The 22,807-nt window shown below is 38.4% G+C and overlaps 1 protein-coding gene and 1 non-coding gene across 2 annotated transcripts in view; both read left to right on the top strand.

Moving 5' to 3' along the window:
* Positions 1-22,807, top strand: part of CNTNAP2 (contactin associated protein 2) — a 2,003,978-nt gene that overhangs the window by 274,861 nt on the left and 1,706,310 nt on the right. The gene's annotated exons all lie outside the window — the stretch shown is intronic.
* TRNAR-CCU (transfer RNA arginine (anticodon CCU)) lies at positions 22,705-22,796 on the top strand. The gene is made up of 2 exons: positions 22,705-22,741; positions 22,762-22,796. It is a non-coding gene; the product is annotated as a tRNA-Arg (tRNA).

Raw genomic sequence — 22,807 nt, 5'->3', positions numbered from 1 at the left:
TCCCAGAGAAACAGAATCAATAGGAAGTTCATACAAACAGAGAGAGAGAGAAAGAGAGAGCTTACTTTAAGGAATTGGCTTATGTGATTGTTAAGTCTGATGAATCCAAAATCTGTAGGATAGGCTGGAAGACTGGAGACCCAGGGGGAAATTGATATTGCAATTCCAGTCCAAAGGCAGTCTCTGCTAGCAGAATTCTCTCTTCTTTGGGAGAGGTCATTCTTTCTTATAATAAGTCATTCATCTGATTGGATAGGGCCCACCCACATCATAGAGGGTAATCAAGTTTACCCAAAGTCTGATTTAAATATTAATGTCATCTAAAAAAAAATTCACAGAAACATCTAGAATAATATTTGGCCAAATACCTTGGTACTGTGACATAGCCAAGTTAACATATAAAATTAACCATCAAAGCCCCTTTCTATAAGGAGTGTTTATTCTTGTAACTTCATATTATCAGATCCAAAAGTGAGATAATGTGACTTTTAAGAAAACTTTTCAAATGTGACTATTGAAGTTAGTACACAAAATTAGTCACATTGCCGAGTTTGAGGAAACAGTCTCCATAAAACTGCCCTGACTTCGGACACTAACTGCCATTGGTGGAAGGAGTCCCCAGACCACCCTCTGTTCCATTAATTCACTAGAAGGACTCAAGGAACTCACAGAAAGTTTTATTATATTCATTATTGTGGTATATTGTAGAGAAAGGCTACAGAATAAAATCAGCCAAGGAAAGAGAAACATTAGGGCAGAATCTGGGAGGGGTCCCAATACAGAGCTTCTGTGGTTATCCTCTCCCCATTGAGTCATGAGTCATGGGTGGTATTATCTCTTCCTGGCCATGATATATGACAGTATGCACAGAGTATTGCCAACCATCAGATACTTACCTGAGCTCAGTGTCCACAGTGTGTACTCGGGCTTCGTTCCACAGGTAAAATTCATTGAATGATTGACCTCATGGTTGAATTCAGTCTCCATGTCAACTGATTGATACCTCATGATCCAAAGCCCCCGACCTAAATCATATGGTTGGTCTCATTTGGGTAGCTCCCACCCTTTTGAACTTGAGCAGACTGTTGTGGATGGCCAATCCTCACTCTAAAGAAAGATAATCCTTTCAAGTATGACATAGATTACCTCTCAAGGGCAGAGGCCTAACCTTTCTTTAGACAATGCCTATTTTTTCGTGCAGATTTAGAAAATATGATCTATTATTATTTGGAGATACGAAGCACCAGGAAAAAAGTTTTAAAGCATGAAGATAGTAAATAACTAAAGAAACATGGTAAAGGAAAAGCCATCCAGCTAGCTGTTGAGACAATTAACTATCCTGAACTCCACTTACCAGATCTATAATATCAGACTATTAGATTACGTGAGGTCTGAGGTTCTGCTGAAACTGTATGATTTGTGATTTTAAAAGGCCTGCAGAGTCTTGAAGGATTTCTCCTTTCCAGTTTCACAACCAAATTTTAGTTGGTGAACGATTCTAGACAACTTGTCCAGAGCTCAGCTATTAGAATTTCACCTTCAAGCTTGAGGATCTTGAATGAACTTCAGAAGAAATTAATGTCAAGGAGTTAATTTTGCCTTTGCGAGTGTCTCTTTTAATGAAGAAAGTCCACATCACTCCCTCTCCCGTCCTATTCTAAAATTTCTTTTTCCTCACTGTGTTACTCATCTTCACTAGATCCTTGAAGAAAGATACAGTAATGAATTTGTATTAAAAAAATTGAGATAATTTTTCTCCATTGACTTTTAATATTCCATTATTAAGGTAAAAATATTTTTAATAAGATTTTCTAGGAACATTCATTTAGGCAGAAAACTAAAAATGGCAGAATAAAAGAATGCTGTCACAGCTGGATGTGGCCTTAGTTGTTCAACTCTCCCACCCCAAGCAAAAGTCCCCTATACAACAGTCTGTATGGGTGGTTTTCCATTTCCCATTAAATGCTCCTTTTTTTTTTAAACTATTATTTATTTATTTGTTTTTAATTTACATCCAAGTTAGTTAGCATACAGTGCAGTCATGATTTCAGGAGTAGATCTAGTTATCATCCCCTCTGTATAACACCCAGTCCTCATCCCAGCAAATGCCTTTCTTAATGCCCCTGACCCATTTAGCCCATCCCCCCCACCCACAGCCCCTCTAGAAACCCTCGGTTTGTTCTCTGCATTTAAGAGTGTCTTATGTTTCGTCCCCCTCCCTGTTTTTAAATTATTTTTGCTTCCCTTCCCTTATGTTCATCTGTTTTGTATCTCATATTCCACATATGAGTGAAGTCATATGATATTTGTCTTTCTCTGACTTATTTCGCTTAGTATAATACCCTCTAGTCCCATCCACATTGTTGCAAATGGCAAGATCTCATTTTTTTTGGTTGCCCAGTAATTCTCCATATATACCACATCTTCTTTATCCAATCATCCATCAATTGACATTTGGGCTCTTTCCATACTTTGGCTGTTGTCAATAGTGCTGCTATAAACTTGGGGATGCATGTGCCCCCTTGAAACAGCACACCTGTATCCCTTGGATAAATACCTAGTAGTGCAATCGCTGGGTCATAGGGTAAATGCTCCTCTTGATAGGGAGCTCATAAATCTGCATGGTCATTTTACAGCAGCTCAAAAACTATGCAGTTTATTCACAATATTAGAATAAATGCATTGACTTATGTAAGATGCAGCATGAGTATAGGAACCACCACTGGTTTTCATTGTTTTGTTTTTGGTCCAATGACATTACTAGAACTTTGTAGACTCTCAGATGTTATTGGATATTGATGAATGAAGAAAAGTTATGCAAGCTTTGGCACTGATAATGTTAAGAATAGTTATTTTCTGTTTATGACAATATCTATATCACCTTGTGTTATGCAAAGATTTTCTGTATTTATGCAAAGGATTTACTGGGGACAATGAATAAACTTCAAAATGAAAGGACAGTCACAGGTATAGGGTAGAAAAAAACCATCATGTCAAGAGGAGTAACAATGAGACAAAGACTTTTGATTTTATAGAAACACTATAAGAATGGCCATTTGTTATATCTTCATCTAAAATGATGAAGCCTTATAATGGAATCTATCTTGGTATGAATTACATTTCTCTTTTCCTGAGTACGTACAGCATGTGACTGACATGAAATGAGAATAAACCAACCCAGTAGCAAAATTTGGTTACCAATTATATTATGAAGTAGGCGTAAAGAAATAATGAAGCATACTACCAGACATGAAAAATGTGAACAAAAATCACATGTCTCTTGGTTGACTAGCTTCTAATCTATTGATCTGTTATGATGGTCAGCTAGAATAATATTTAATGTGCACATACACACACGTTTTCATGGTAAACAATTGATTTCAAATTAGAATTGATTTTTACAATGGGTAAACAGTGTAGGTAAGGTCTAATATATAAAGAACCAAAGTAGAACTATAGAAGACTTCAGATATTTTGAGCATATATACAAGACAAAGTATAGTGACTCTTCCTGCTTCAGACTCCGTCTCCTTCCATAGGATCATAGATTCCATGTATCCTCCCTTTCTTTCGTCTCTCTTCTGAAATTTCCCAAGTATCTATATACCCACTTGAGTACATGCATTGATCTTGTTTTTACACAGTGGTCCTTTCTGTAAGCATCTATAGATGCTTATTTCACTGAATAGAATAACTTTGAGATCCTTTCCTATTAGCACGCAGAAGTCTCACTTTTTTTTCAGTAGCAGTGGTATCGTTTACCTATGGAGAAAATTTTATGTGATGCTTTTTGTTACAAAAAAATACGGCTCTCAACATTCTTCTAAATCTGTTTTTTTTTTTTCATTTTTGTGTTACAATATGTGAAAAAGTGAGACATGTAAGTCACAGCTTCGTGTTGGGCTTTATTCTCAACCCTCATAGAGAAGTTCGTTGGGTTATTTTGGCTTTTCTGTATTCCATAGATTCTTTACTATGTTGCCTGAAAGACTATGCTTTATTTTTCCTGTTTGACACTATCTCTCTCTCTCCCTCTCTCTTCCTCTCTCTCTGAGAAGCCCTTTACCAAGTGCTTTGAAGCAAGACAGTTTGTAAGAGTAAATTGCCTTGCAGCATATAACACAAAGTATTCATTAGTATGAATGTTTTTTTCCAAGGTAGACATACAATGCCCATTCAAAAAGGAGTTGCTTTTCTTCATACCTTAATAAGCAATTCCTTAAAAAATAACCTTATCTGCATTATATGTGGCTTATTATAAGCTAAAGAGATGAAATATCAATCACAGTGCTTTAGAACTCTTGTCTTTAACTCTCTGTGTTTTCTATGAAGAAACTACTGTCCTAGAACTACCAGAATTATTTTTCAGCTTCCTTCAAAATGTATCTAATGTTCCTTATCTAATACTTGTTAAAACCTTTTAATATGTACCTTCCATTCTCATATTGTTTTATATCCTTTCCTTTTGAGTTTCTCATCTCTAGGGCAACTTTTCTTATTGCAGTTCACATTTTAATTTCTTTTTTTATCCCCTCTTGGGAAGGAAGGACAGCCACATATGAAATAATATTTTGAGCCCTGCACCCTTTAAATATTTTAGTGCACATTATAATCACAGTAAAGACAAAACTCTGCGAGTGGATTCTTGTTTCCTTAGCTGCGTTGCTTCTGTTCATTTTTTGAAACATGAATGTCAAGCATTTTGTGATGAATGGTCATATTATTATCATTAGTGAACTCCATAGGGAAAGGTAGTAGGGTTGAAAGGCATGGGGGGAAATGCCAGGAGTTTTAGGGCCAGTGCATTAAGGGAGGAGGACTGGAGAGATAAGCAAGTGAGTCCTACTGTCCCATTTTTGAGCACCCCACTTACAAATCAAGGATATTTGTGTTCTAATCTTTTAGCAACCACCCAATTTGCACCCCTTCAGAGTGAAAATACGAGTGACGGTGACACCTGAGAGGAACGGTCAAAACTGTTATCCACATGCTCTAGGGCATGCTGACTGGCCTCCTTACACCTGCTCAGTTCTCCTGGGCATGACATTTCTGTACTCCAAGTATCCATTATGCTCAGCAGCACATAAAGTATAAACAGTTATAACAAATATCTTTAGACTAAAATAGAAGGCAGCTCTTCTCTCTGTTGTTTTCAGGAGATTTTGTACACCATCCTGGTAAGAGCACCGGCTTTAAAGTCAGACCAACCTTAGATTAAATTTCTCTAAGGCAGCTATTAAAGACATCACCATAATATGTCTGAATCCCTTAGAATATTCAGTGAATATTTATACCTTTCATACTTTCCTCAAAGAGAACTTGGGGAAATTTTCATGAAGTTCTCTCAGTCTGTGGTGATAAGTTTAAGAAGTTCAATTACAGGGGCTCCTGGGTGGCTCAGTCGGTTAAGCGTCCGATCCGTCCCAGGTCACAATCTCACAATTCGTAGGTTCGAGCCCCACGTCGGGCTCTGTGCTGACAGCTCAGAGCCTGGAGCCTGCTTTGGATTCTGTGTCTCCCTCTCTCTCTGCCCCTCCCCTACTTGCATTCTGTCTCTCTCTGTTTCTGAATAATAAATAAATGTTAAAATTTTTTTTTTAATAAAAAGAAGTTCAATTACAAAGTTAATCTAAATTTAAAAAATAGTTCTTATTCCAAGAGATGCATCTTCCTCAGATTTTTAGCAGCATTAAGTCAGGCTGTGTGTTTGGATCGCTTAGGCTCCCCCACCCCCCGCCCTCCCTCCACCCATCTTTCACCCCCTGTTTCTGTGATTCCCTAGGACGCACAGGACTCAGAATACAGTCATACTCATACTCCTGGCTCTGATTTATTACAAAGTAAAGAAGCAAAGAGAAAGGACAGGTGGGTGAAATCCAGAGAAAACTAGGTATAAGCTTCCACGAATCCTCTCCATCTGGAGTCACACAGAAAACACATGATTCCTCCAGCCGTGAGTTGTGACACATGAGAAATGGCACCTGTGAGGGAAGTATAGGGTTTTTGTGGTGGGTCAGTGGCACCTTTTGTCTGACATATAGCAAGTTCAGTCTCTGAGAATGAAAGCAAATCTTCAGTAGAAACCGTATGGTTTGCCCAAATGGTTTAGGCAAGGGGGACTACTCTTATCACTTAAGGAAAGTTCTCCTTAGTGTAGGAAACTCTTTACCATTCATGTTCCTGGACACCAGCCAAGTGCAAACCTTGCAAGGAGAGCGGTCTCAAGCCCGTTGTGCTGATTTGTTTCTGCATAAGTTGTTTCCACACCACAGCAGAGAAGCACCTTGGGAAAAGGTTCACGTAGTGATGGACCAACATGAACAGTTAAGTCCATCATTCAAAGACTACTTCTGCCCTACACGGACATTACAATCTTGCCCATAAACAATTGCTACAAACATTTCAGACATATATTGAAAAACAGTTTTACAGATAAAACCTTATAATTATCAGTGGTTCACAGTCTGATACATTTACAAGTTAGTTTCATTTTATTATTCATCACTGGCAAAAAATCTAATCCAGCAGGGGAAATGGGATAGATCTAATATTGCATGCATAAACACAAGCACTAGAGAACAGATTAAACCAACCACACAATATAAAAAGCATCTTTTCTCCCAAAATAGGTTTTTTTCCCTTTCCTACCTTGTCAGAAGCAAAATTTATGATTCTGAAATTACTTGTGCATTCTCCTGGGCTTTGGTCATTAGAATGTACTCATACTTTACTGACCCTTCCCTGATACTGTTTTTTTATAGTCTTCTATTAACACTATGTGCACTTTTTGATGAATGATAAACAGGTTTTGCCTGAAGAAAAAGATAAGCCTTCTTTACGTATGGCCAGAATCCCTACAAGAGAGTGGAAAATGCCCCCAATTCTTTTCTCCTTCCTTCTTTCAAATCTTCCTTCCAATAAAGACAAGTGCTTAACTAGCAGACATTTTCCAAGCACTCGGCATTGCTAAAGATGAGAGAAAGGGTACAATCTTTGCAGCTGGGGTCCCTTCTACCCGTTCCTCCCCATCCATACCTTATGTGACATAAGTGATTCTTTTTACAGAATGACATATTCAGGTCAATGGGTGCCTTTCTTTCCTAGGCTGCTAAGACAGATGACGTGTCCCTGGAGATGTTGTCCTACATCTGTAGACCCTTCGGAATCGTGGAACAGGAAATTGCATTAGCAATAGCGACCATGAGAATAATTGTTGATGAACTTTGTTGAGGGCTTAACATGTTCCCCTCGTGCTTGAAGTACATTATGTATGTAACGTCATTCCACTGTCTTATTGAACTCGATGATGTATGTTTTTATCATCATAATTGCTGTCTTCCCCGTCTCAAGGATGAAGAAACTGAGGCAAGGACAGCTTAATTACTCAGTCATCCTGGGGAGGAACAGTGTAGGATCACGGACTAGCACCATACTGAATGTCCTATTGTAGCTTGATTTTTGCATCATTGTTCTTATGTGTGTGTGCCTGGATGATGTAGGCGGGGAGATAGAAATGTGTTTATTTGTATATGTATTATTTGTGTGTGTGTGTGTGTGTGTGTGTGTGTGTGTGTGTGTGTGTACATATATTCCTACCAAAATACATATCTTAAAACATTTTAAAAATACTTAAAAATTTTTGAGAACAGCAGTCCGTTAAATCCATTTTAAGCCAAAATGTATTGAGCTAGCATTTCAATAGCTGCTTAATTATGTTACGATATTTGTCTTGAAGTTTCTCATTTTATTCCTAAGATAGAAACAAAACAGAGATGAATGTTCTAGGTAAGAGCTTAAATCGTTTGTTTTAATTTAAACTAATTATCATATTCAGTTCATTCTAGTCCTTTTTGGGTCCAGATATCACACATCCAAAAAGATAATATTGTTTTTCAGGAAGACTGCAGACTTGCCCTCCATGATGGTGAAAAAGATTACGTATAGATGCATCTTTATTTTTTTTTCAACGTTTTTATTTATTTATGGGACAGACAGAGACAGAGCATGAACGGGGGAGGGGCAGAGAGAGAGGGAGACTCAGAATCGGAAACAGGCTCCAGGCTCCGAGCCATCAGCCCAGAGCCTGACGCGGGGCTCGAACTCACGGACCGTGAGATCGTGACCTGGCTGAAGTCGGACGCTTAACCGACTGCGCCACCCAGGCGCCCCTAGATGCATCTTTAAATATGTACTTTGCAAGTTTTCACTTCCAAGGTCATATTTATTTTGTGACTTGGAAATAAACAGTTAAGATAGTCTTCAGTGGAAATGGTTTAGTTCAGTGCCATCTGAATCAGGGGGCAAATATTTTTGGTAAGGGCCAGAGAGTAAATATATTTCAGTCTTTAGAGGCCAAACAGTATCTGTCACAATTTCTCAACCCTGCCATGGTAAGCAATATTGAATGAATGAATGAATGAATGAATGAATGAATAGGGCTGTAAATAAGTGAGGCTGTGTCCCAATCAAATTGTATTTATGGATGCTAAACTTTGACCTTCATGTAACTTTCATGTGTCACAAAATTTTATTCTACTTTTGATTGTTTGCAACCATTCAGAAACATCCAAAACTATTCTTAGATCTGATCCAGTCATTGGCCAGAATTTTGCCCAAGAGCCATATCTGGTTTGCTTCACCCTGCTGAGCACTTTTATTTTGCTTTCGGTTATAGATCGTGATCGTAAAATATGAAACTGACATTGTAAACCTCGTATACCCTAACCATATCTTAGTTAATTAAGAAATGCCAATAAATGTAGGACGTCTACTGCCAAACCACATGGTCAGTGATAATTACAGATAACTATGTCTGTGTGTTACTAACAAATATATAATTTCATTCAAAATGTTTTTTTTTCCCCTGAGGCTAAAATATGTTACATCAGCAAAAATATTTTCTAGGGGAAACCAGTTCTTGAATATGTCCCATTTGTAATGTAATGTAGCTTGTGTTTGATGGTATATATAAGTCTTTCATAGAAGTAGTATCCAATAAATAAGCAAATGCAAACATTATCCTCATTTTAAGGAGGTAATAACTGATATTCATTCATAATTTACCCAAGGTCTCGAAACATTTAACCAGCAATGCCTGGATACACCCCAGTTCTTCTGACTCTGAGACATGTTGTCTCCTAAAAATGCTAACATTTAATTGACTGTTCTAACAGACATGTAGAATGGTTACCAATCTTGTTGAACCTCTTCCTACTGTAATTATTTTTTAATCGAAGGATTGCGTGTTTTGAAGATTCCTAAACACCAAAGTGTATAAACTAATGAATAATTTTCCTGGTTAATAACAGTGAAAACACTTAGGGCTTCCTCTGATCAAGAACCAGAGACAACATAAGTCCATCAACATAATTCCTTTCAAAAAAGGGAACTTTGCAGTTTAGTTAATCCATTCATCCTCATTATGGGAAATCATTAAGTGTTGGGTTTGGCTCTTTGAAATATTAAAACTAAGCCAAAGGCTTCTGTGTCTATTTTTGTAGACTAGAGTCAGAAACTCTGTAATTGTTCTACTTTTCAACATTAGTAGAATAATAGTATACTGTTCAATTTTGAATGTAACTTAAGGAAAGTATTTCCCCTGGGAGGAGGGGGTGGGTGTTGGATAGGCTTGGCAGAAGTTGGTTGTGACAGTTCGTTGGCCAGAGAAATGCCAAATCAGGCGACACATATGTTCTAGCAAGATTTCTTCCATTTTGTGCATATAATCTCACAGATCCTTAGGACTGGAAAGACATTTATTATGCTCATCTAGCCCCAATTTGGATAGAAATACCCTCTAGTATCTCTGAAAGTCATCATCCTCTTCTTAAGCATCTTCAGTGTATTGGGAGCTCACGTTTTGACAGTTTTAGTTATTAAGGAGTATCTCCTTGGGTCTCATTTAAGTCTGTGGCCCTGAAACCTCCATTTGTTATTTTTAGCTCTGCTTTTTGGAATGACTCTGCTTAGATGTACCTTCTCTTGTATGTAAAAGTTGCTGAAATTATTCTTCATAAGATATGATTTCCTTGTTTCTTACCATAATAACTAGAGCTAACATTTATTAAGTGCATACTATTTGCCAGAAACAATTCTGTATGTTCTGTGTGTCAATGATTTCATTTTCATAATGAGCCATGAGGTTGGTTCCATCTCATAATGAGGAAACTGAGTTAGAAGGCTTAATAGCTATACTAAAGTCACACAAATGGTTAGTGAGTCACTAGTTTTTTACTGACTGGAAGATTCATATAGCTGGTTAGTGGGGAGCCAGGATTTGAATCCAAACAGTCTAGCCTCCAGGCCTGAGCTACGAACTCCTAGATTAATACATTTCTTTTTATGCCTTATTAAATCCTTGGTCAATGGATCATATCCCTGTGGTTCGAAATTTTTCCAAAGTGGCTTTCCCAGGATCTGAGAAGTGTACTCACTAGAACGTCAAACATTCCTCTTCCTCGTTCTCTGGTGTCTCATGCACAGAACAGCCATAAATTTCCAGTCTTTAGAGGTGACCAAGATAGCACTTCCTGACTTTGTTGTTATACTGAACAGTCATTAAAAGCAGTAAGTCTTGTTCAATGGCCCTGTTAAAAAAAAAGTAATCAAAATATAGAAGTTATTCTGAACAAAACAAATTCTTAGCAGTCAAGTCAATTCTTAGGCAGTAGACTCTGCCTATTCGCTGACTTGGAAAAAAAAATGTATATTCAAGGGAAAAAAGTAAATCAGAAGATCAAGAGGTGGTGTTTTCTGTTAAATAATGATTAAATGGAGAAAGTTGCTTTTATAGTTTTTCAGAGAACATCTTGCTATGGATTATCATCTTGAATCATGTTTACTATTTTTACATACTGAGAAACTCAAGGCACTATTTTTCTTTCTTGCTTCAGTGGGTTCAGTAGGATAAATGCATCCTGTGTGTGTTGATCATTCAGAATTCTACCACTCTTCATCTTCTTCTAAATATAAATTCTCATCCTAAAACACTGTAAATGTAGAAGCCATGGAACCAAAAATTATATGGGATGTTCCTAGGTGATCAAAAAAAAAAAATCAATCTCTTTCAAGTAATTTTGACAGTATCTGTTATAGTGGGAGCAATACTGGTCAGATAGTCAAAAAATATCCGTTCTGTCCATAACTGGTCACTCACTCACCTCTTCCCGCATTTGGTGATAGGAAGGAGGGGGATTCCATTTAGCTCTTCAGTTGTATCATTAGCTCAATTTTTGTTGCGACTCTTAGTTTTAAAGTGTGAAGAGCAAAACCCAAGTAACAGAAGAACGCATTTAATTAGTTACGGTCTCTTTAATAGAGCTCATGGTGTTGGTGTTGGTGTTGGGTTCATAAGAAATCTAGGTCTGGCCGTGCCACTTGGCTTTGGAGCCCTGAGGTGGACGTACCCTTGTTAACACAACACTGTACCATGAACAGGGCCAACTCTTCACAGACACTGAGCTAATGAAAAATCAACTTGTTCCCCTAACAACTGTGTTTGGAATGGCTGGGTTTTTCTCTCTCTTTTTTTTAAGAAGCATTTTGCCCTGCCAAACATCAGTAATCTATTGTAATTGCTTTTGTTTTGACGACGAAGTGTTTGTCTGGTTCAGAACGTAGGGTGATTAATGATCTCAATATCTGTGTGTTCTTTGCCAAATTGAATTTAGTATATTTGTACAGGTGATCACTCTGGCCTGTGTACACACAGAAAGCAAATTAATAATTAAAAACCGATAAGCTACCTGGTGGTCATTTTTAACTTAATTTATTGAGGCTTACGCCCACACCTTATAATTCAGAATTCCACTTCAGTGACTCTAGAGCCACGGTGATCCAGGAATGGAGACTAGAAAGAGGAGTGAGACGAACCTCCTTAGACACAATAAAACCTGCAGTGGGAAAAATTCCGGGGTGGGGGGTGGTTAGGGATGTAGTTTGAAAAAGATCTCGCGAGAGATCTCACACCTCTTTTTTTCATAAAATCATCTCAACGATATGCTTTTTTTTTCCCTGATGGAGTAATGCAGAAGATGAGAATAACAACAACAGCAGACAAACAAGATAACAAAGAAGAAGACAAGAGTTCATAGAAGGTTACAAAATGCTTCTCTCTACAGATGGCCCCTGTGCCCACTGTGTTGTTGAGTGTGATACGAACAACTGTAAAAACCTCCAGGGTTGAGCCTTGTATCTCTTGCTACACAGTGCCTGGTGTAGAAGAGGACTCAGTGAGGATACGTTGAATGTAGGGGCGCCTGGGTGGCTCAGTCGGTTAAGCGTCTGACTTTGGCTCAGGTCATGATCCCGTGGTTTGTGAGTTCGAGCCCTAAGTGGGGCTCTGGGCTGACAGCTTGGAGAGTGGAGCCTGCTCTGGATTCTATGTCTCCCTCTCTCTCTGCCCCTCCCCCTCTCACGCTTTGTGTGTGTGTATGTGTGTGCGTGTGTGTGCGTGTATGTGTGTGTCTCTCTCAAAAAGTAAACATTTAAATTTAAAAAAAAAATAAAAATAAGAGAAAGGACATTTATTTTTGTCACACATACCCTTCATTTCACAAATGATCCTTGAGGATTAGTGCCCGGTGTTCACTGTAGCATTAAACTGATTTTTTTTCTTCTTTTTTCTTTCTTTCTTTTTTTTTTTTTTTGGCCAGATACCATTTTAATCTAAATCTGCAGGAGCTGTTCACAAGAGAATTACCCTGTGAGGTTACATTTGGATTGGTTTTACTCAATAAAGTGACATAAAAATAGGAGACAAAGTATTCAACAGAATTTCTAAGAGGCAAGCTTATTAGTTTTCTTATGTATTAATGTGACTAAAGCATTAATGGTGCTTTCCCGGATTTTACACCGTCATGAACACATGATGTTGGGAGATGCTCTGGACTCGTGAGCTAATTTTTACAACATTCCTAAACTTTCAGGCATGATTTAAAATTACTTGCACCTTAGGGGCGCCTGGGTGGCTCTGTCAGTTAAGCAAGTCATTTTTCGGTGGGGGTCATGATCTCACAATTAGTGAGTTCCAGCCCGGCGTTGGGCTCTGTGCTGACAAGTGTGGAGCCTGCCTGGGATCCCCTACTCTCCTTCTCTCTCTGCATCTCTCCTGCTCACGCTGTCTCTGTGTCTCTTTCAAAATAAAGAGACAATTAATGACTTAAAAAGTTACCTGTCCCTTGTAGCTTATTATAATTCCATAATTCTCAAAACGTACGCTAATTGTCTAAGTTTCTTTACGAAACATGATGGACAACAGAGTTTGAATGCAAGGTACACTTCAGGAAAGGTGTGAGCACACTTTTCTGAGCAGGTAAGGGAGAGCATTTCAAATAAATTTTGGGGGTTCCTTGGTGGCTCAGTCGGCTGAGCGTCTGACTCTTGATTTCGTCTCAGGTCATGATCCCAGGGTGGTGGGATCCAGCCTCTCATCGGGCTCCGTGCTGAGTGTGGAGCCTGCTTGAGATTCTTTGTCTCTCCGTCTACCCCTCTCCCCCACTCGTGCTCTCTCTCGCTCTCAAATTAAAAAAAATAATAATAATAAAAATTTAAAAACCCAAATTTTGAATAAAACTCTACGTAGATTAAAAAAAATAGAAGATGATATTGTTAATAATGGTGCCACAGTGATGTAGTTTCCGCTTAATTATTACAGCAATATAGTTAATGTTAGGGACAGGAGCAATAGAAATTATAAAAGAATAATTAGCATGCCATTACAGTAAGTTAGCAATTTAATATTTATTGTTTTTTACTCAATTCCTGGAAAAACTGGTGGCCTTTCACAGTGGATTGAATTCCCTAAAGGTACCATGTGCTCGGGCATCACCTGCTTAGCTCAGGACGACCCATGTCCAAAGGCACCATAGAGACTATGGTGTGTATGCCCTTCCCAGCATGTCATGTGACTCACTAGCCCTGAAGGCTCCATGTTTGATGCAGAGAATCAAAGGTGTATAAAGTGAAATTTCTGCTTTTGAGGAATTTATGGAATAAAGGAGATAGACATTTTATATGACAAAGACTCTCATGGTCAAAGGGTTAATTAAATTGCCTTTGGTCAAATATAGCTAGTGAGAAGAGTGTAGAATATCTGGAATTTGGATGTTTTAACTTAAAAATTGGTGTTAGTAGCATCACATTGTACTGATTTCTCTTAACCCAGAACTTTATACCGAGAATATAATAATTTTAGTAATTTTTTAAAATAAATTATCTTAAAAAACCCATGTACCATTGTGAGATACTATGCAGTAATATGCTAGTACCAACTGTTTGCAGATTCTGATGAGAAACATATGCTCAGCGTTTTATTAGTTTTTATTTTAGTTCGGCTTTTTGTGACTTTTAGTTGAAATAACCTTGTGCCTTTATGAAATGCAGTCTTGAAGAGCGCATGATGTGGCAACAGTTAGACTTTACATCTAATCTCCTCTCCATCCATTGTGTATTGGCTCCTAAAATATCTGGTTGAATTTTTTAACCTCAGGTCCTTGCACAGAAAGAGGAATCGGTAAGACCTGTGTTTCAGATATTATTATTACCTAAGCACTTAGTGCTTCTGAGAGACTCAGTAAATTGTGTGTTTGTGTGTGTGTGTGTGTGTGTGTGTGTGTGTGTGTGTGTGTGAGATGTGTGTTAAACATTTATAGTAATTCCCTGTAATCCATGGGAGATAAGTTCCAAGATCCCCAGTACCTGGGTAGTCCCATACCCTGTATATGCTATGTTTTTTCCTATACATGCATACCTATGATAAACTTTAATTTATAAATTAGATACTGTGAGAGATTCATAACAAAAACAATAGGACAATAATAACAATATACCTGTAATAAAATTATGTGAACGTGGTCTCTCTCTCTCTCTCTCTCTCTCTCTCTCAAAATAACTTACTGGACTGTACTCACCCTTCTTGTGAGGTTGTGAGACAATGTGATGCCTGTGTGATGAGATGAAGTGAGGTGGGAGATGTAGGCAGTGTATTGACCTACTGATGACGAAGGATCATATGACAAAGAAGGATCATATGCTTGTAGCTTTTGACTGCTGGTAACTGAAACTGTAGAAACCGAAAGGGTAGAAATGGAAGAACTACTGTATTTACAAGTACGTATTTCAGACCTATGTATTTAATGTTTTGATTTGAAGACATGGTGCAGGCAGTCATTTCCTCTCGTCACAAAATGATGTAGGCATGGCATCATATATTCAAAAGAGTTGATTTAGCAGGGCGCCTGGGTGGCTCAGTCGGTTAAGCGCACAGCTCTTACTTTCTTGACTTTTGTCTCAGGTCGTGATCTCGTGATGCTGAGATCCAGCCCACGTTGGGCTCTGCCCTAGGCATGGGGCCTGCTTAAGAATCTCTCCCTCCCTCTCCCTCTGTCCGTCCACAACTTGAGTGTGCACGCATGCCCTCTCTCTCTCTCAAAAAAAAAAAAAATAAATAATAATTAAAAGAAATAAAAGAGTTGATTTAGGAAATAGGGGTGAATAACAATAAAAGCATATCTGCAGGGGTGCCTGGGTGGCTCCATCAATTAAACATCTGACTCTCGATTTTGGCTCAGGTTATGATCTCACAGTTTGTGAATTTGATCCCTGCATCAGGCTCAGCACTGACAGCGTGGAGCCTGCTTGGGATTCTCTCCCCCCACCTGCCCCTCCCCTGCTCCTGATAACACACACACTCTCTCTCCCCTCCCCCATCTCTCTCAAATAAATAAATAAATAAATAAATAAATAAATAAATAGTATGTCTGCAGTAAGTTGTTTTAGTCAAACCCAAGGTAAATAGCTAGTAAATGATGTACTTTATAAGTATATACCAAGTTTTGGCTGAATCTAAGGCCTAAACTTGTTTAAATTTCCATCATATGCTGTTTGCAAACAGTCCAGTTATTGAACACATTTCCCTTATACTGCATATGAGTTATTCAGAGAAGCTATGACAGCTTAGGGAATGTCTGGAATATTCTGAATTTAGGGGCACCTGGGTGGCTCAGTCAGCTGAGCGTCCGACTTCAGCTCAGGTCATGGTCTCACGGTTCGTGGGTTTGAGCCCCGCATCAGGCTCTGTGCTGACAGCTCAGTGCCTGGAGCCTGCTTCGGATCCTGTGTCTCCCTCTTTCTGCCCCGTCTCCACTTGTGCTCTGTCCCTCTCTCTTTCTCTCTGTCTCTCTCTCAAAAAAAAAAAAATAATAAACATTAAACAACATTTGAATTTAAAGTATGGAAGATACTGATAATCTCCTGTAACAAGTGCCATGCATCCCCATTAGAATGGAATAAACCATAGGTCTAAATCAGAATCCTTTGGAGATTTTATGTTATGGTGGGAAAGTGAGTAAAGTTTCTATGGTCCCTTTGTGCAAATTGGTAATTCTTGAGTTACTTACGAAACAATGTCTGAAAAATAGATATACTCTTCTGCTGTTGATACTGTTTGGCAGGTATGTGTAGAGAGTTCAAGTATAAAACAGTTAGTTACTAGCAATGGTGAGACATGACGATATATGTTGTACTGGTGACCGTAAAAGTGGGTATAGTTCTTGAGATGATATATTTGGAAGCACCACATCTATTATGAAAAGTTTCATCTTGATATATATTCCAAATTTAATATAAACATGAATCTTGTTTTCAAGAGAAATAAGAAGCTAAATCATCAGAATAAGCAGATTAAAAAAAATTATTCCAATTTAAAATACTTATTAAAATCCAATAGATGACAAAAAGCAAAATGAAAAATACTTATAGGGATGTAAAAGCAACAACAACAACACCAACCACTTTAGAGAAAACCTAAACCACAAAGTAGATTGTCTACTGAAAATGGAAATTTCTAAAATTTAGTAGGTATTTTTCAGAATCCAACCTTGATTTTGAAATATGTACGACAAAATAGTTTATGGAATTTCTTACATAGTGCAATATAGAGAGATTGGTACATGAGCTCTATGGAGCATTAAATATATACATGTTATTCAGTGATATTAAAGAATGGAAATATAATGAAACAGGAGGCTAAGCTGACTTCCCTTTCAACAAGTAATATCAAAGGCTGGCATTATTCATGCTAACGTTGTAGAAATACTGGAAGGAAAAGAATCCCTTTAAAGTTCCCAAACATCAAAACTACTCCTTCAGAAATGTAGAAACAGCTCATATGTGTATGGATGATTTGTATACGAACACAGAATAAAATAACAACCGCCATATTGAATCAAAACTACATTTTATGGTGCCAATATTTCATCTTTAAGGTGCCTGGAGATAATTTTGGCATCTTTTTATGATTCTCCAGTGTGTTTCTATCAAAATTCTATCGTTGAATTATAAGCACATGGCTTAAGTTCCTTCTTATCAAGCAAAAGCTTATTTAAGTTGGTATTTCCCAAATTGTGCCTCATAAACACTTAATTCTATAAAATACGACACTAAAAAACAATTTTGTACTCAAATGAGTTGGGGAAATGCTGCATTTTAAGAGTCCTTCTTGGACACGGGGGAAAAGGCATTAGTGCTCACCAAACATGAGCTCGCTTCTTTATATTTTCCAGTCCCATGGGGAACTGGCGTATGTGACCAGTTATAACCAAAAAACTGTGAGCAGAGTGAAGTAAACGTCACAATAAGACATTGGAAAATGTGAGCTAGACATTAGTGTCTGTTTTGTTTTGCTGTTTGTTTCCCTTTTCTTCCCATGGTGATGAAGGAGGCCCCATGTTACAGGTGATACAACTACAAGATGGTGGTGTCTCCACTGGCCAGGGATTTTTGTGGACAGAGAGCATCCCTACTATCCTATGATGGGCATGCAGTGTGAATGGTGAATAAACATTTATTGTGTTAAGTCACTAGAGCGCAGAGTTTGTTGTCAAGATATAATCTAACATATTTTGACCTAGCATATATTGAATATATAATGCATATTGGTTAATAAAAGCTCTTAGAAGGCCTATAGTAAAGGGAACTCTTAGGCTGTTTCCCTGTTACATCCCAAACTTACGTGATGGTAGAATCTTATTTTTTCCCCAGAATCTATCCGTATCCCTTTGGTCTGGTGTTCTGTGAAGCAGCTTATGAAACACTGGTTTTAAATGCTTCTTCACCCTACGTTTTCATGCTCTTTAATGGTATGGATCAAGCGCTTTGAGGGTTTACTATCCACGGGATAAGAGAGTGAAGTAGTTTCTTTTATTTGCCAAATATTACTTTCAGGCTTTGGGGATACATATTTATAATGAATGGAAAATCCATGGCCATGTCTGTATTTCTTCTGCTACTCTGCCTTGTAAACACATCTTGTCTCATCCTTCCACCTATTCAGAGTGTAGTCTATTCTTGAAATAATGGCAGTAATGACAAGAGAGCCTCTTGAAGTGGGCCAAGTCTTTGATGGACTTGATTGTTCTTTTCTGGATTTTTCTGAGTTTTCTTGTTCATAATTGGGATACAAAAGCCTTTTCTTACAATGTTTTACAGTATGTTTTTCTGCTGAGCTTTTGGTGGTATCTCTAAAAATTTAGACTGGGCACTTAGAGAACACTGGAAAAATAGGAGTTCATTGTGCTTCCTGGTTCTCTTTCAGGTAGAAATCTGTTGACTCTAGCCTGTCATCTGAAGTGTAGTTTTCCTATTCCTCTAAAACTATTACTATTCTTCAGTCTGTCCATATACACTCAGAAGCTGTTCCTCTGATTTATTTTCAAAATCAATGTAAGATAATCTAGAATCTTTGGTATTTCATCATATTTTTCTGGATCATTTATTAAAAGTAGTACAGTCCCAACTCTAATGGTTGGAGTATCTGCCATTGATATGTCTTTCTTCTTTTTCTTCTTTCTTTCTTTCTTTTTCTTTTTTTTTTTTTTTGCCTAGCGAGGACATTTCTGCTTAGAGAAGAGAATATTTATCCCTTCCTTACATTTCCTGTGCTTACAGTAATTACTTTTTAAAAAACTTTGTCTCTAATTTCAAGGCCATGCACCAGTATTAATCTACCTCTTCTTCAATATGTTCTGCTTGCTATTTAGTGGATTACCTATTGATGTAGGCATCACTGATTTTCCTTGATATAAAAATAAGATTTGCTTGATAGTTTGTCCTCATATCAGTTTTAGAGCCAATGTCAGGCTTACTCCTTCCTTTAATGAAAGAGAGAAACAGAGACAGAGACAGAGAGACAGAGACAAAACATGAGCAGGGAGGGGCAGAGAGAGAGGGAAACACAGAATCCGAAGCAGGCTCCAGGCAGGGCTCAAACTCATGAACTGTGAGATCATGACCTGAGCTGAAGTTGGACACTTAACCGACTGAGCCACCCAGGTGCCTCACTCCTTCCTTTTAATACAGATATTTATCAAGGAACTTGATTGTCTTTTGTTTTGTCTTCTCTTCCTCAGATGTCATATCTGCTTCCTTACCTTCCACCATTACTTCCAAGTGGATGATTTGGAAATACATGTCCCATCCAAACCTAATTTTATCAACTCACCCCATATTTCCAGGTGCTCCCAAACAATCCAGCAGCATCTACCAGTACATCCACTTTTCAGATTCAAATCTTACACGTTCCGCAGCTCACCACAAAGTGCAATTTCCTTTTTCCTTACCTCTATGTAAAAGTAACTACTGTCTTAGTCACATACATTCCAACTTACTTACCTCCTTTGGAGGAGTTATTTAAAAAATCATCTTGGGGCACCCAGGTGGCTCAGTTGGTTGAGCATCTGATTCTTGGTTTCAGCTTAGGTCATGATCTCACGGTTCCTGGGTTTGAGCCCCGTGTCGGGCTCTGTGCTGACAAGAGGAAGCCTGTTTAGGATTCTCTCTCCTCTTCTCTCTGCCCCTCTCTTTCTCTCGCTCAAATAAATAAACATTTTTAAAAAATCATCTTTCCTTGTATTGCATGCATTCTAAGCATATGTTCTGGATTTGTGGGTTAATTCCACATTCAAATACTCTGTCCTGTTGTCAACATAGCTCTATTAGAATTTGCCCAACCAGTTTGTCTCACTCTTGGATTGATTTTGAAAACCTGGACCTTAGCAGTAAGAAGCTTGGTGGAGTAAAAGTAAATATAAAGGTCACATGTGGGGATTGGAAGTCACACTGGTTAGATGGTCAGTATGTTCATCTTTCATCAGAATCTCTGGGGAACCATCCGTACTTAACGTCCCACCAAAACTGTTATCTGTGTAAATATTTCACAATTTCACATTGTTTAAAGTTTACTGATGAAAGAGCTAAAGCTACTTACCATTTGACACCAAATTCAGTATTTAACATCAGATGTAATACCAAATCTTTCAAAATATTAACAATCGTAAAGAGTCCACACCTCACTTACAGGAATATAAGTAAATACATATTGCTGATTGTGTTATCATTATTATTTCATATCAGTTGTTTCTCCAGGTAACTGAAAAACTCCGTTTTAGAATTTGAGACAGGGACATGCTAGCTCTGTGAGGCATAATCTTCATTATCAAATAGCTAAGGTGACAGTTCAGTGCACACTTGGGATGTCACATAATTCGTTTTAGTTCCCACCAGATGTAAGTCAAAAGGTGACATTGACAACTTGTCCTGGATTCCTAAATTAAGAGCCAGAAATTTAGGCATTATTTCACTAACTCATGCAGTGAATAATTTGTAGAGAGCACAGAGGTTATCATAAGATATGCTCAATAATTTTTTAGACCTTTATTTAAATCATGTTGGTATAAAAACTTCAAATTAAAACTATAACCATAAAAACAGGTGTGCCTTTCGGTTAAAAACACATAGTGATGCAAGAACTTTTATCTAGCAGTCAACTTAAGAACTATGTCAAGCCCCATTCTTCTGGGTTGGCAAAATACGTATTTTTCTTGGGATTGTGGCTAAGTCTCAGGGGGACTTACATTTTTCCAGACAGTTAATATCCTTGTTGTCATCAGGGCATCTCTCTAAGTGTCCCAAGCAAGGTCCATCAGTCTTTATGATCCTCAGTTACAGATACTCTCATAGCCTTCCCTACCTGGCCACATTTTGCGTGGCTCTCACTGCTGACGATTACATGTTTGACCACGAACGCCATCTTTTCTTTCCACAACGCTGGATGTGAGTATCTACAAGATAAACCCATCTGCCTAAACCCAACAAGCATAGTTCTCTGAGGTCTTGCTGACTCCCTGGGGTCTACTGGAGAGGATCCTCTTGGCTCTTTCATTTCCCAATCCTGAAATCCTGTGACTTGCGTCTGCTTCCCTCACTTCGTTGTCTCCAGCCGGAAGAAAGGGAAGCATAAAAGCCAGAGATTATCAGAGATGTATTGGTTTTCACTGTAACACCCCCTTTCCAGGAGGAGTTGAAGAAACAAAGGAGAAGGTAATGATGTTAATATTTCCCGCCTTTGTTGTAACTTTCATAGTTCGTCATACTCTCAAACATGACAATCATCTTAACATATTTGCACGTCCATGATGTAGTGGACTTTCTTTCTCACTCTTCTGGACTAATTTCTCCTCTTGCTATAGTACTTGCTCTGAGAGTATTTTCCAATACTATTTGTATGTATATCTGTGTGTTGCAAAACTTTTGAAGTCTTAGATGCCTACAGTGTTCGTTTAATCCTTAGTTTTAAATGATGAAATGGCTACATATAAAATTAGGGGCCACAGGTTCTTTCCCCTTTACAATTAGGAAGGTTAACCCTTTATCTTCTTGCGTTCAGAACATCTAATGTCCGTGTAAACTTGTTCCTTTGCTCTGTGTTTCTGAAAGCCTTTAGAATGTCTCTGTCTTCTTTATTTAGAATTTTCTATGATGCACCTAAGAGTAAGTTTTTAATTCCACCAATTATGTGTGTGTATTAGTTGCAAGAGACGTGTGAATGGGATCAAGGAAACTAGGGGAAGTCCTCAGAATTCATTTGGGGTGTGTGTGTGTGTGTGTGTGTGTGTGTGTGTGTGTGTAAAACACCTTCTTCAAAACCTTGATCCTGCAGGCCCTTTGCCTCTAGGGAAAGCTCAATAGGCCAGAAGCTTTCCATGTTGAGTTGTTACCTCTTCAAGGCATCTCACCCCCAACTCAAGTGGGTGGTTCATCTTGATCAGGGGGAGGATATATAGAAATAGCCTGTGAGCAATGGTATAGAAATAGCCTGTGAGCAATGGTATAGAAATAGCCCGTGAGCATGATTTCTCCTTTAGTCCCTGCCTGTCCCACCCACCATTTTGTGGTGTGACACTTCCCCGACACAGCGCGCCCACCCCACTTTGATCTGATGTGCTGAGTGGATATAGCCCTCAGTATTCCAACCGTCACACTTGGGGCCCAGGGACTGAGGAGGTGTGTGTGCGCTCTTGGCATGCTTCCTTTCGATCCGTATGTCACAGTACAGCAAAACCTTGGATTGTGAGTAACTTGTTCCGTGAGTGTTGCACAAGACGAGCACCCATTTCTAATAAATTTTAACTTGACAAATGAGCGATGTCTTGAAATGGGAGTAGTACATGATGCTGAAAGTCACATGATCACAGCTGAGCTGTTGGTTCTTGCAATTTGCTTTGATACACAAGTGCCTTGGATTACAAGCATGGTTCCAGAACAAATTATGCTCGCAAACCAAGGTTTTACTGTATTTTCCGATGTGCACTCCTAACCATGGCTTGTCCTTCTGATGGTTTGTCTTCATTGAAAATAAGAAGATGGGATGCCTGGGTGGCTCAGCTGGTTAAGCGCCTGACTCCTAGTATCAGCTCAGGTCATGATCTCATGAGTCATGGGTTCAAGCCCCATGCCGGGCTCTGCACTGACA

Source organism: Herpailurus yagouaroundi, unplaced genomic scaffold, assembly GCF_014898765.1.
Source record: "Herpailurus yagouaroundi ecotype Mexico unplaced genomic scaffold, PumYag 100, whole genome shotgun sequence".
Taxonomy (NCBI): Eukaryota; Metazoa; Chordata; class Mammalia; order Carnivora; family Felidae; genus Herpailurus; species Herpailurus yagouaroundi.
The sequence above is the reverse complement of the archived record's forward strand: the minus strand, read 5'-3'. Positions and strand labels throughout refer to the sequence as shown.